Here is a 13694-nt window from a genome sequence, read left to right on the forward strand (position 1 = left end):
CCAAACTTTAGGTCAATAGCTCACCATTTAGAGAAAAAAAGGTGAATAAAACTGAATCTTGGAAGATGAAAGATGAAAATATGAAAATATAACTAAGGGGACCACACGCGGCATTTGCAGGAAGGCAGAGATGCTCAAGGACAGGGGAAACACTGCACCTGCAGAGATCTTGTTGACTGAACGCTCTATCGAAGAAGTTCTGGTAACTAACTTAAGCCAAGGTATAAGCTGAAAAGTCAAGGCAAGATGAAGCCACCAAATTGGGGTTTTGTCGGTGGGTAGCCAAATGTCAGCCATGCAGAAAGACCAGTGAGTCATCTGCAATACCAAGCTTGGAGTGATGGATAGTGGGTTGTCCACCTAATAAGGTTCACGTCACGATCTCCAATAATCAGACTGTCAGTCAATGGCAAACAGAGACGGTGCGGAGGAAGGAACACTGGTAGATGAATCATTAACACCTGTATCCAGAGAATTTTCATAAACTTATGAACATACAAGGGTTGAGAAAGGACAATGTAGTGTCCAGTGTGCAATGATCCCAGCTGCTGTCAATCAAATATGAACATGTCTTATCTTCAAACGTGACCTTTTCCAACACCTGAAAGGTGACTGATTTCAGACCAAATTTAAATCTGATGTTAAGGAATACAGTGGTACCTCGGTTTTCAAACGTCAACAAATCGGAGTTCGAGATTTTTTTGCTTCTGATTTCAAACGAAAATCCAGAACGCCCCCAAAAAAGCCAGAAAAACCATAACGTGCACGGACCGATCAGCTGACGCATGATGCGCTTCGTTATTGTGTATAATGCATGTCCCGTTAGCTACATTTACTGACTGTTTTTTCTTCATATTGAGGTGTAAAACCTTTCCTGTCTCCACACTGGACCGTGGTAGAGTGTCACAGGGGAGGTGCTCGCTCTCCACACCTCCGAGGCTGGAGCGCTCACTCCAGGGTTTGATGTCCTGTTGTGGGCTGGAGCTGGGACAGGGATGAGGCGAGTCTGGGACAGAGCGTGACTTGGTTTATGACTTTGTCACAGCCAAACTGCACAGAAGCGCACATTCAGAGCTGGACACGCACCGGGCACCTCTTCACTTCTGGAGAGACGTCACTCACTCGGCAACCCCTCCCACATGCAGCGGCCACACACATAGAGGAACAGCACACCTGCAGCAGACACTCTACATTCACTCCTACAAAAGACTAATTTAAGGCTTGGAACGCATTATTTCTTTTTCCATTCATTGTAAAGGGAAAAATCGATTGAGATTTCGAACAAATCGCTTCTCGAGCGTCCGTCTGGAATGGATTGTGGTCGAGAACCGAGGTACCACTGTACTTGTTTTTGGCGCCACTGCTGGTATATGAGTGTAATTGCACGTCTGGTTCTCTGGTCCCGCCCCCAGTGTATTTGCTTATAAGGGAAGGGTTTTGGCGAAACAGTGGAAAATTTAGGTGACAATATGCACAACACTAACAACAACAAAACGCATTACTTTTCACTGTTCGACATCAGAATTCAATTTCAGCCGGGGAGAGCCTGAAAGAAGAGCGATTGATCCGGATAATGAAACTTTATTTATGCAGCACATTTCAGAGCGCAGTTCACAAATTGCTTTACTGACAGAAGATAATGTAAATGAGAACAAATAAGTTGAAGGTGCTGCTTTCTTTGGTCAGTCGCTCTTCAATTTTCCGGTCTATAATCGCGCCTGTACGTCTGGAAGGCTGGTCACATTTGAAGCTGTTCCCATGCAGAATACATTCTCTCCCTTTGATGGTTTTCACACACAAACAATGGGTGATTTTAATGGAAACGATGACATTAAAAGTGTGATAAAATCACAAGAAGAAGAAACCCATCACACAGAAGGCCAGTTGTAATTATTCAGACATTGCCATTCACCTGTGTTCCTCATTTACTGTGAATTATTTCCTGTAACCACCTCTAATAAAGATGAGATGGACGGCAGATGGTCCCACTGAATACAAAACAACCTCCACCAAAGTCAAATATGAGAAGAGACATACAAGACGAAAGTAAATTAAAATAATCCCACTGTTCTTTCCACACAGATTTACGTGACAAGCTCAATGATTTCATTGGAGAAAGCATCCTGGAGGATTTAATTGGAAAAGCTATTCAGTTAAGAATGCATTACGAGGGAATAAAAAAGGCCGTCTTATCATTTATGGCTGTCAATTCCCCCACTGACTAAAGCTGACACCTGAATCCCCGTGATTTCTTTGCTGAACTCGGCGTTTCATTGCCGCCTCAGGAGCTGATGAATTCTGAGCTGGATGTTTGTTCTAAATGTAAAAGCGGCTGTAGGCGAGTGTTGAACCCAAAATGAAGGCTTTAAGTGCCTTCTACATAATTAAGCAGTACCGCACGACAGGTACGGGGCGATCACCAAACAGCTACTGGTGTTGTACAAGCAAAAAAAAAGTTATAAATAATACTAATTTGATCTGGTGTTTTTTTTACCACCCCTGACTTAACCTCAGTAAGTGAGATTTCAGAGGCTAACATAACAATATTGATGCAGTCCTGGCTAGATTTATGGCCCGGGTGACCGTACCACCCCCCCCCAAAAAAAGAGGCACAAGTACGAAGAAAACACATGAGCAATAAATAAAATACAGTCCATAAATCTCTGAAAAAAATCTATAAAACCTCTCCCCCTTGCCTCTTCGAACACACGCCACCTGTATGGCTCTCAGCACCAACGTCACAATGGCCCACTCCGCTAAGTTGACATGGAAAAGCAGGGTTTCTGCCAAGATTGTCTGAAACCCCCCCCCCCACATGGCCACAATAAAAACGCTTATTTTCAATCCAAACCTGCAGCCGTCTTTGTCCAGTCGGTCTCTTCATGTGATGTTTGTTTCAGAGTTTTTCTGTTAAAAACAAACCTAAATCCATGATCATATCCACCTTCACAATGTATTATTTGTCTTCCACATGTCACGATGATTCCACCTAGTTTCATCACGTGTGTCATATCTTTACCGTACCATACCATACCAAATGTATTCATAAAGCACTTAAAAATCAATGCAAGTCCCTCACTAAGTGCTGTACAACTACAAAATCAGGATAAAACAGACATTAAAAACAATAAATACATAACATTAAAAGAGGGCAGATACACTAAAAATGACTAAAAAGATGTGCGGTTGTATCAAAGCCAAAGAGTAAAAGTGCGTTTTAAGAAGTGTTAAAAAGAGATCATTATTTTGAAGGCACGAGGGCTCTCATTCAAGCCTTTTTTTCTTTAGGCGCTTGTGTGCCCTCACATTAAATGCGCCCCCTCCGGGTGGTCACCCACGATTATGACTCCTTTGGGCGTGTGAGAGCCTGCTTTGAACCTATGACTGCATCAGTATCAGCAGCTTGTCCACACTGAAGCGCTCACCTCTTTGTTTTCACACTGTGGTCTATTTAATGAAGCTACATATCTTTAACCTCCAGACACAGGTATTACAGTCCCTGTATGTCACGCGGTTCCTCTGAAACAGTAATTGCCTTGGACTGTTAAAAGGAAATCTGTTCCCTTGTCCACCCTGCAAGAGTGAGTCATTCCTCTCAATCACCAGACAGGACTCTAAATTGGATTTCTGCAGCCAGGACCACCTTTGCGCTTGGCTTATTCCAAGCATTAAAAACAGGCAAATCAGGGATTGTTCCTGAAATATTCTGTTTGCAACCACCATAATAGAGAGTAATATTACATTGTGAATATAAATCAATTATGAGTTTGCATTCAATGGAAACATTGACTCAAAAATACATTGAAAATAATAATAATCAATAACGCTCCCGAATAGACCTGTAACAGTTCATGATAGTTGTAGCTTCTTTTGTGAGAGGTCGTTGGGAAAAAACAAAGCCTCATAATGTTCTGTGATTTGCTATTGATGTTCATTGTGTTTTGTCTCTCTGTTTACAGATTGAAGTTCGCTTGATTCTCCCGGTTCGGTGACGCTTTCTGTTCTGGTTTTATTGTCGTGTATTATTAAATATTGTACCTTGCTCCGCACCTTGCCTCCTGTAAGTTCCTCATCACGGCACTTGGGGTCCCACCACAGGTCCTGAATCACAACACAAAGCCTCCACTTCAGGGCTCACATCATCACTTGGCCGCTACGTCTGAATGAAGTCAGTCCAATTCTTTAAAATGTCGGTGAGGATTTAAAGTTCCGCCTCTTTCCTTCCTTTGTCGGAACCAAACAGGTGCATACCGAAATAGATTGGCTTCATACTGGCACCATCACAGGTTTATCAATGATAAACAAGTGCTTAGCTCTGACATTGTCTCAGTAGAACATTGGTGTCAAACTGGTCTTTGAAGGACCGCAGTAGGTGCTGTCCCAACCAATGAAGACACGGGGTTGGTCAACCTATATCCACCTGCAGGGTTGGAACACAAACCTGCACCCACTGAGGATCAGTTTGATCAGTTTGACACTCACTAGCAGCCGCACCCACTAAATTTAAGACAGAAAACAGATCTTGCTCATAGATAAGCCACACTGGTCTATATGCTGTGGGTGCAGTGGTGCTGTCTGCTCCGTAGGAAGGTCAGTGGTGCACCCGGCTTAAAAACGCATGAGGATCACTTCTAAACTACAAGTAACATCCAACTTACGAACAGAATCGGTTGCGACCAACCGGTCGTAAGTCAAATTGGACGTAAGTCGAATACCATTCAAAATAGCCAACATGAGGGTTATAGGTACTATAGGTATGTGAGAGTGAGATGCTGGGCTACTGTGCTGCCGTAATTGTTGTACGCGTTGCCGGACTGCTAAGTGCTGCGGTGCCAGACATTTAATAAATAAAATAAATAAATAAGCGTCTGCTGGCTGTGGTTGTAAGTACGGGTGGGTGTAAGTCGAGCAGGTCGTAAGTCGGATGTTACTTGTAGTTTTGAAAACGGGGGCCAGCATCAAGACTGACTCATGAAACAAACTCAGCAATGTTCTGAACTTGAATCGTGAACTCCTCACATCTTTTATTGACATTAAAGGGCTCAAAATGTGCTGTTTTCCTCCATCAGAAGTTCCGACACCACAGCCGATCTCAGCTGCTGCTTCTTGTCTCCAGTCAGTACAGCAGATCAGCTCTGTTGGCGAACCTTCGGACACGTGGGCGAAAACAGTTTTGTGTGCTTTAAGGTCAATGAAACACCTGGGATTTCATTGGTTTGATGTGAGGAGGCTGAATATTTTCGCTCTTTAGCCTGTAAAAATCCCATATATTTGCCACATTGTTGTATGAGCCTCAGGGTTCAGATCACAAGAAAGAAGAAGTGGCTGATAGCCCGGTAAGAAATAGGTGGATGTGATCTCTTCAAATGCAACGTGAGCCTCATTTGGATTTGTCCTCAGCTCCAAACCCATCCATCAGCTTTTCCTGCACAAAGAGACAAAATGGACTTCAGGGTGGGAGCACAAGCTGCATGTGTAAAGAACGTGTGTCACATAGGATGAGAAATAGGCAAGGACTTGGCCACCCATTTACCAGCCATCCCAGTAAAGTGCTCCTCAAGTCAGCCATGCATTCAGGGGCCTGAATCGTTCATTAAGAAATGTACAGCGAAGGGTTACAGCTCAACATGTTAAGTAGTCATGCTTGTTTGTCTACTTCTTTATGTTAATACAGAGGAATCCTGAAAGCCAGTCGCTTTATATGCTAATAGCATCCTGCCCTCTGGAGGAACACATCACACCATATTCTACACTTTGTACCCCGGGACCCTAACTGTAGAACTGGTTACCTTTGTTGTTAAACACAATATACAGCGATAGTATTCAGAGGATTCCATGGCCAAGGCTGAATGCTCTTGAACCTGGAGGATTGTGCTGACAGACAGAGGGTGTTGAAGCTGTCAGACAGAGGGGTCAGTGTAGGAGCTACTTCTGTGAGACTTCAAGACGTCGTGGTTGAGAATGAGAACATCTGCAGAGGGGCAGCCGCTGGTTTTTAGAAAAGTAGAGATGCTACTGTGTGTGAAGTCACTCACTCTCTCCATGTTGCCTCCTGCTGCAGTAAACATCTGCAGACTCCACAATGGAAGAAGAAGGACATACTGATGGCGATCCAGTCCCATAATCGATCATCTTCAACTTGCAATGTATAAGAATTGTTTAAGATCAACATCTGGAATCTCTTTGAAGACGTGTGGGAAGGATGTCGAGGTGTTGGTGTTGTGAGTAGGTTTTTTTTTATCACAGTAGGACAGGAATTTTTCATGTAAATCTGTGGGGCGCAGCATGGGGCCGAGCACAAATCCCAGGGACCCCCAGGGCTCAGAGCAGAGGGACGATAGGGGTCCAGCCTGCACTATGATTGCTCAGTGGTCCCCCTGTGACTGGATGGCGGATCAGACCCCAGATTGCTGTAGATGGTTCCTCCGGCGTCAGATGACAGCTCGATACTCCACCACAATGGTAGCAAAATAACAACAGGATAAGCATAACATTTTCTGAGCCATGCAGGACAATGAGGAGGACAGAGACAGGTACAGACCTGGAGGATTAAACAAAAAAAAAGTCAGAACTAAAGCATGGTGTTTGTTTTATTGGGATCAAAGACAACAGTAGAACATATGGACGCGTGAGAGCAAAAAAAACAATCTTATTTAAAATATTTGTCCATTTCAGATTCCATTTTTAGCCGATCACATGACCTGCGTTCGATAAATCCGCGAATGGCCAGAGAGGATTCAATCTGATACAGATGAGTCATCACCATTAGAAAGACGTCGTCCATTTGATTTAAAGGTCACGTCCATGATTCGAAACATCTCATGTCTAACTGGATTTGACGTTTGCCTCAGATATGTTACACAAAGACCAGACATTACCGCTCACCTCTTTTATGTCATTTATTTGATTTATTTTTTCAACTTGTGGACTAGATCTTGAATTTGTTTTATTGACTATTTTTAAATTATTGGGTATGATAACCTAAGTTTGGAAATAATTATTGAATTGCACTTGAAAAAAAATCACAATTAATGAATTATAAAACCTCTTTTTTGTCCCCATCAACAGCTTTAATAATTGTTCTTACAATAAAATATTGTAGTATCCCAACATGATGTCTTTATTTCACTCTCTCCTATTGTTTCGACCTTAAAGATTCAAATTTTTCAACAAGATTCCTTAATTTCAGTCTTTTCTTCTTGCCACTATTGTATAATAAATGACAACAAATCGAACCCAATAGAATGGTGAACAGAATGAATGCCTCCTTTCAGCAGCAGCAGTTTATAATGAGGCCTCTCATAAAACATAACTGCCGGCCCCGATTCAAACACGATGACATACCAACTCCATGATTTCTCTCTCACACAACTCAGCTCTTCATTGAGCTTGATGAGTTTCACCTGCTGCTGCTTCCGTCTCATCACCTGCCTCTATTCTTCTCTTTGTTCCCTGCTCTCCACCATTATATTTCTGGGAGCACTTTAGTCCTCTAATCCTCATAAGCACATAATCTTGCTATTGCATGTGTTTGTACAACCTGTTTTCTTTTACTTTTCTATCGATCAGTTTGGTCGTGACAAAAAAAGAGACAAAAAAGAGATTGAAAATTCCATTTTCTACGTCCTCTCCACGTCTAAAACAACATCTAACATCTCCCCACTGCCCAGTACATGTTTAGAAACGCAGAATTAGATGAGGTAAATTTGCTTTTTCGCCATCAGCAACAAATCTATGAACAACAACATTGTGCCTGTAAATACAATGCCATAATTAAAAGGCTGTCTGTGAAAGTGAACCCAGTCAATGTCATCACAGCTGTCAGTCATTGTTTATTTTCCAAGGATATGAGTAAATTGCATTGTGGCTGGGATATAACTGTCTCATGTAGCCATCCAATGAAGGACAGTGAAGCAAAAAACGGTAGAAAGAATACACATATCTGACATACGCCAATGTTTGACCAGTAAAAATGCACCTAGCTGTGATTTCATGATGACGGTAGTGCCAATATAGTTTAAACTATTGATGTATAGATGTCTCCTGATGTCATGCTTCTGTATTCTGTGCTTTTATTTTGGCACTTCCCAGTTGTGTGCTGCTCTGTTTCCTGTCCTCGAGCTTCACAGCAACACACCTGGCACCAATCCTCCAATCAAACCATGTGGATTTCAACACCTTGGTGCCAGACTGTGTTGCCAGATGGTTACTTTGCGTCCACTGGTAAAGATCGTCCGCTCATGTATTTGTTCCCTTGTGATTGATAGTTTTTGATTGTGCGCGTGTGTTTATTATCTGCTGCCTTCTTAGTTTCTTTCTTGTTCTATTTCAGGGTTGATGAAACAGTGTTCTAATTTTCTGATGCCACTACATGCAGGCAGTCTTGGATTAGAAATAATGTGAAGTTTCATTGAATTCAAGTCCACCATTCAGTCCAAACACTTTACAGCGCCAGCTGGTGGCCTCTGAAAATCCGGACACCATTTCAGCAAACCCCATCTACCCATCAGTTAAACTAGTAAATAGTTCAAACCCAAACTGTGATTTAAGACTGTTGGTCTCTTGATCCACACTTGACTCTTGATTCAACTTCTCATGTCACCGGACTCTTCTGCCTTTTGAAATCCACCTAGGCTACATGTTCTGGACCCAACTCCTGCATGGTGGTTGCCTTGGGCGCCACCTATTTGCTGCCAGTCACTCTTAAAATGTCTGTCTTGTCCTCCCGCTGGATGAGCCACCTTCTCCTGTGAATGGAAATTGACGGGATGCCTGGCTGATGGATTCATAATTCATCATGGGAGCGCCCTGAACATTTAATAGGTTCAGTTAACAACAGGGACAGTGATTATTCATATTCAGACTCCAAAATGCTCGTCCACTTCAAGCTTTTTATTCTAACACTCCATTTCTGATTTGAAAACCAACCTCTATTGCCATTTGTTTTGTTAGAAGTGCTTTTAAATATCCTTAAAATGATATGTAGTTTCCAAATAAAAACATACAATGAAAGTTTAAATGCAAAGAGAAGACACTTCATGTCCTCAGATGTAAATCTAAGCTTTACAATTGGGATTTGCATTGCCACATAGCAGATCAACTTCGTTGCCTTTTCATTTCGTTGTGAACCTTTTGATTGACAGCATTGCTGAACTGCATAAAACCCGTCTCACCGCCTAGGTTGCAGCTGCTTGAGATGCAGCGCGACAGAGGGCCCTTCTTTAGACTTCACTGCTGATCTCCATATTTTAAAGTAGGCTGAACAAACATGGTACACAATGAAGTCACTCTCAATCTATATTCTTGCTTGAGGAGTCAATTGGTGCGGGTTATTTCCTCCGACGAGTCAACAGCATATGGGCATCGCTTTCCTCTGTCATCAAGGGACTGAGCATGAAAGCAGCGACCAAAGAACAACTGAAGTCTTTTCATCAACTCTGTGGTGTATTATGATTCTGCACACATTTGATGTCCTTTCATCAGCTCCAAAGTTCACTGTTGAAATGAGTGTGTTTTCTGCAAGACGACATGTGAATAATTTGGATGTGAATGAAAAAGCATTGTAAAATAAACAAGTTATTTAATTGATCAAAGGACAATTAATCCATTAATCCACAAGCGTTGCCAAACCACAACAAAACCCTTGACTCAAGAAGATGGTTACCTCTGCTTCCTGTCTTAAAAAGCCCTTCTGCCCTGCCTGCACTCTCCTCTTCACCTCCTATAATCTCTGACACATCATGAACGTTAGACTGTTAAAACAGACTCCTTTCATGTGTGGAACTTAAACACCTGTGCGTCCATATTCATTCATGTAAAATGAAGTGACATGTGCAATGTAAATAAACTTAAATAAAGTGTCTGTGTCTCCAAACAGGAAGTGATTTAACACATTAAATAACAAAAAAACACCATTGTGGACCACATAGTTTTTCCTCGCACCTGTAAATCCCGAGACTCTTAAATCTGAAGCGCTTATGCTCTTGGGTAGATTCAGGTTGCAAATCAGAAATGCGATTACTGAACTCACCGCCGCTGGGAAGCTGATAAACAGCTGTCAGTGGAACTGTTTCCATTAAAGTCAGATCAAGACTCTGGATAAAGAAGGCTGTAGGGAAGGTGGGTGGTTTGCTATTTCTTTATTTTTTTTAATGGACTGAGGGAAGTAAACAAAAACCTTCCAGAATTTCCACAAGTTTGACTTGCTAGTAGCTTTGCAAGCCATTATAGCGCCTCCTATGGTGGTCGTCTGTTAAACTTTTAAAATTCCTACCCACTCTGAGAGAGCTAATCTGAGCTGGTCACATGGCTCCTCTTTTATGGAGTGTTTTAGGACTCAGTGGAAGAGTGTGGAATAAGAGCATTTATCTTAATATTAATATAATATAAGTGTTCAGTTTTAATGACACCACGAACAGTTAAACCTCTTTTGACTCACTACACAGAATGGAAAAGACATTTTGGCAATAATTTTCTTTCTAATAATCTGTCGCCTAAATGTTGTTGAAAAGAAAACCCTTTCTCTTTGCACTTTAGATTTGGGAACATTTATTACATATATTAATAAACTACTTATTCATATGAGTATTCCAGGTATATTATCATTAATTATTGCTTATGAAGTACTGAATGGTATGGAAGCCCATTTCAGCGGGGTAGAAAAAAAAAACAATCACTTGGAGAAAAAAAAAAAAAAGATTGTGTGCAGGTACAGTGGGAGATGCAAACGTGTCATTCGTAAAACGTTCATTGCTGCTATTTGCATCTTATTATGAGTGTCCTAACATTTGTGATGATGAAATATAAAAGATGTACGTGGGTTTCACCTGAAATCAAGTGAATTGCCACTGCCAAAGGGCAGAAAGGCGCATTTCAATGAGCACACAACAGATGCTGCCCCAAGCTTTGCTGTTGTCAATTGCTACAGTTAGACAGACCACTGAAATTGAAATAAATACTGAAACCGAATGATTTTTTTTTTTTATCCCACACCACCAGTTAAAGCCCATTCTTGCCAGGTAAAAAAAAAAAAAAAATATATATATATATATATATATATATATATATATATATTGTTTTCCTCCCAGGCATTTTTTTATATTTGCCTGGCGGAAATGGGCTGGTTAACACTATTTTTACTATACTATATACATATATATAATACTATATTCTGCTATGGTCACTGAAACTTAATAGTTCTTAGCTTGTCAACAGTGAATGTGTTCCCTAATCTTAAGTGTAACTGCATTTTATTATTTCATTTTTTTTAAATAAACTAATTGCACATTTTACATTTCCAAAATCTGTGCCATCAGTACCACTCTGGCAGTGACTAGTTGGGGCTATGATTGCGGTTAAAAATCTAGGGATACAAATGGAACTTCTAAAATGTCAAAAGGAAGTTCCTGTCAGAGCTAATAAAATGGTAAAAATGGATCCATGAGGGGTCACCAGGTGTTACAGAATACAGCAAAGCCACTGATATTTCCAGTCATTCTAAAGACCTCTCTACCGAACTCTGTGCGTGTCATTGGTTACGCAACTTGATCAGTCAACCGGTGAACTTTTCTGTTGGCTCACTGACATCCATAGAGTTAGTGTTCCGTCTTACATTGTTTCTCTTCTATATACACAGCATTAGCTCAGGTGCATCGTGTATAGATGATAATATCTACATGTCAGTCTCATAGAGGAGACGGGCAACTCTATTTCAAGATGAAGCTCTCCTCATTTTCATGAGGTTGTAACTGAAGTGAACGCCGTCTTTAGAAATGCAAATGCTGCAGTGAATTCTCGGACTGCAAAGCTGACCTCAGGGATCCACTGCTGCCTACTGAGTAACCGGAGGAGCGGACAGCCATCGTAATTCTCCAAATCCACGGTTTTGAAATGCCCTCGAGCAATGCGTACGATGGAATTCCACTCTTCCATTCCACTCTTCCATTCCATCTGTTTGATGTTTTAACGGAAATAGTCTGCTTGTGTAACAGGAATTTGGATCGTGATCGAATGAACCATGCATGAAAAATTCTCAGAGACATTCATATCAAAGCTCCAGACACGCAGCTTACCCAGAGGCCACAGTTAGCTGCGATAAAGATGTCACTAGACACAAGGTGATCCTTTAAAGCTGCTATTTCAGGGTCAACAAGATGACCATCCCTCTAAAAACTTTTACAGGTGTCTCGTATACAAGGGCTTTCTGTTGTAGTTTGGGCTCAATTCAAGACGGGGATGAATAATTTTCTTTCTTCTTTTGATCATCCTCATCCACCATCGTCTTTGTTCTTTGATATTGGACAGTAACGTAGCACTTTCTGGCGCAAACCCAGATCAAGCTGTCAGCTTAAGACTTAAGCCATGACTCAGCGCACAGTAGGAGGGTGTGTCATCCCTTTTTGTCAGGAGAAGCAGTGCACGTCACAAAATTCTGATTCTTCAAAGTGGCTACACTGAGATTAGGTGAGCAGAGATTAAATCCAGAGAACCATCTGACATTTACAAATATTTGAAGACCAAGTGCCTATAGCTCTCCACCGCTTGAACCACCCTTATGTGGGCCCATTGTGTTTCATTGTGATGTTATGACAGAAACTGTGCTGGACCAGTTTTCATCTGAGTGTGATGCGGCTGGGATGAGGATCAGAACCGCAAAGTCTGAGGTTATGGTTCTCACCAGAAAAGGTCATTCCTGTCTGGGTGAGGAATGAGTTCCTGACTCAAGAGGAGAAGAAGTTTACCTTGGGGTAAGTAAGTGGTGGGGTAAGTGAGTTTGAGATTGATCGCTAAATCGGCGCAGCAGTGTAGGTATTGCAGTCGCTCTACTGCACTGTTGTGTATCAGAGAGAGCTGGGCCAAAAGGCAAAGCTGTCTATTTACCGATCAATCTTCATTCCAACCCTCGGTCATGAACTGTGAGTCATGACCGAAAGAACAAGAACCTGGATGTAGGTGGATGAAATAAGTTTTCTACAAAGGTTGGCAGGCATTTCCCCTAGAGGTAGGATGAGGAGTTCTGTCACTCGGCAGAGGATCGGAATAGAGCCGCGTTTTCCCTGTGTGGCAAAGATTCAGTTGAGGTGGTTCTGACATCTCATGAGGAGGCCCCCTGGCGCCTCCCTTTGGAGGTGCTTCAGGCACATCTCATCCCGGCAACAGATCAGCGGATGAAGATGGATGGTGAGCATTAGTCCACAGGGATCCCATTAACTGTAACCAAAAAGACCTGGGAACTTTTATCCGATGGCACATGCTGGTAGACAATCAGCAGGGAGTTAAACTCCCCTGCTTTAAACCTACTCCCCGTTTACTTCAACACTTGAAGAACTCTTCTGTCATCTTCTTTTTCTTCCGGCTTATTCCTTCAGGGGTGGCCACAGCGGATCATCGTCCTCCATCTCACCCTGTCCTCGTCTTCCTCTTCTCCCTCTTCACCTACAAAACTCATGTCCTCCTTCTCCATGTCTATGAATCTCTTGAGCCGAAGTAGTTCAAATCCTCCACCTTCTTTATCTCTACATCCTGTAACTTCACCTGTCCACTTGGGTCCCTCTCATTCACACACATGGATTTCGTCTTACTGCGGCTGACCTTCATTCCTCTCCTTTCTAAGACAGACCTCCACCGCTCTAGCTGATCTTACACTTGCTCCCTGCTCTCACCACAGATCACAATGTCATCTGCAAACCTCATCG

The sequence above is a fragment of the Synchiropus splendidus genome, chromosome 9 (genome assembly GCF_027744825.2).
Source record: "Synchiropus splendidus isolate RoL2022-P1 chromosome 9, RoL_Sspl_1.0, whole genome shotgun sequence".
Lineage (NCBI taxonomy): Eukaryota > Metazoa > Chordata > Actinopteri > Syngnathiformes > Callionymidae > Synchiropus > Synchiropus splendidus.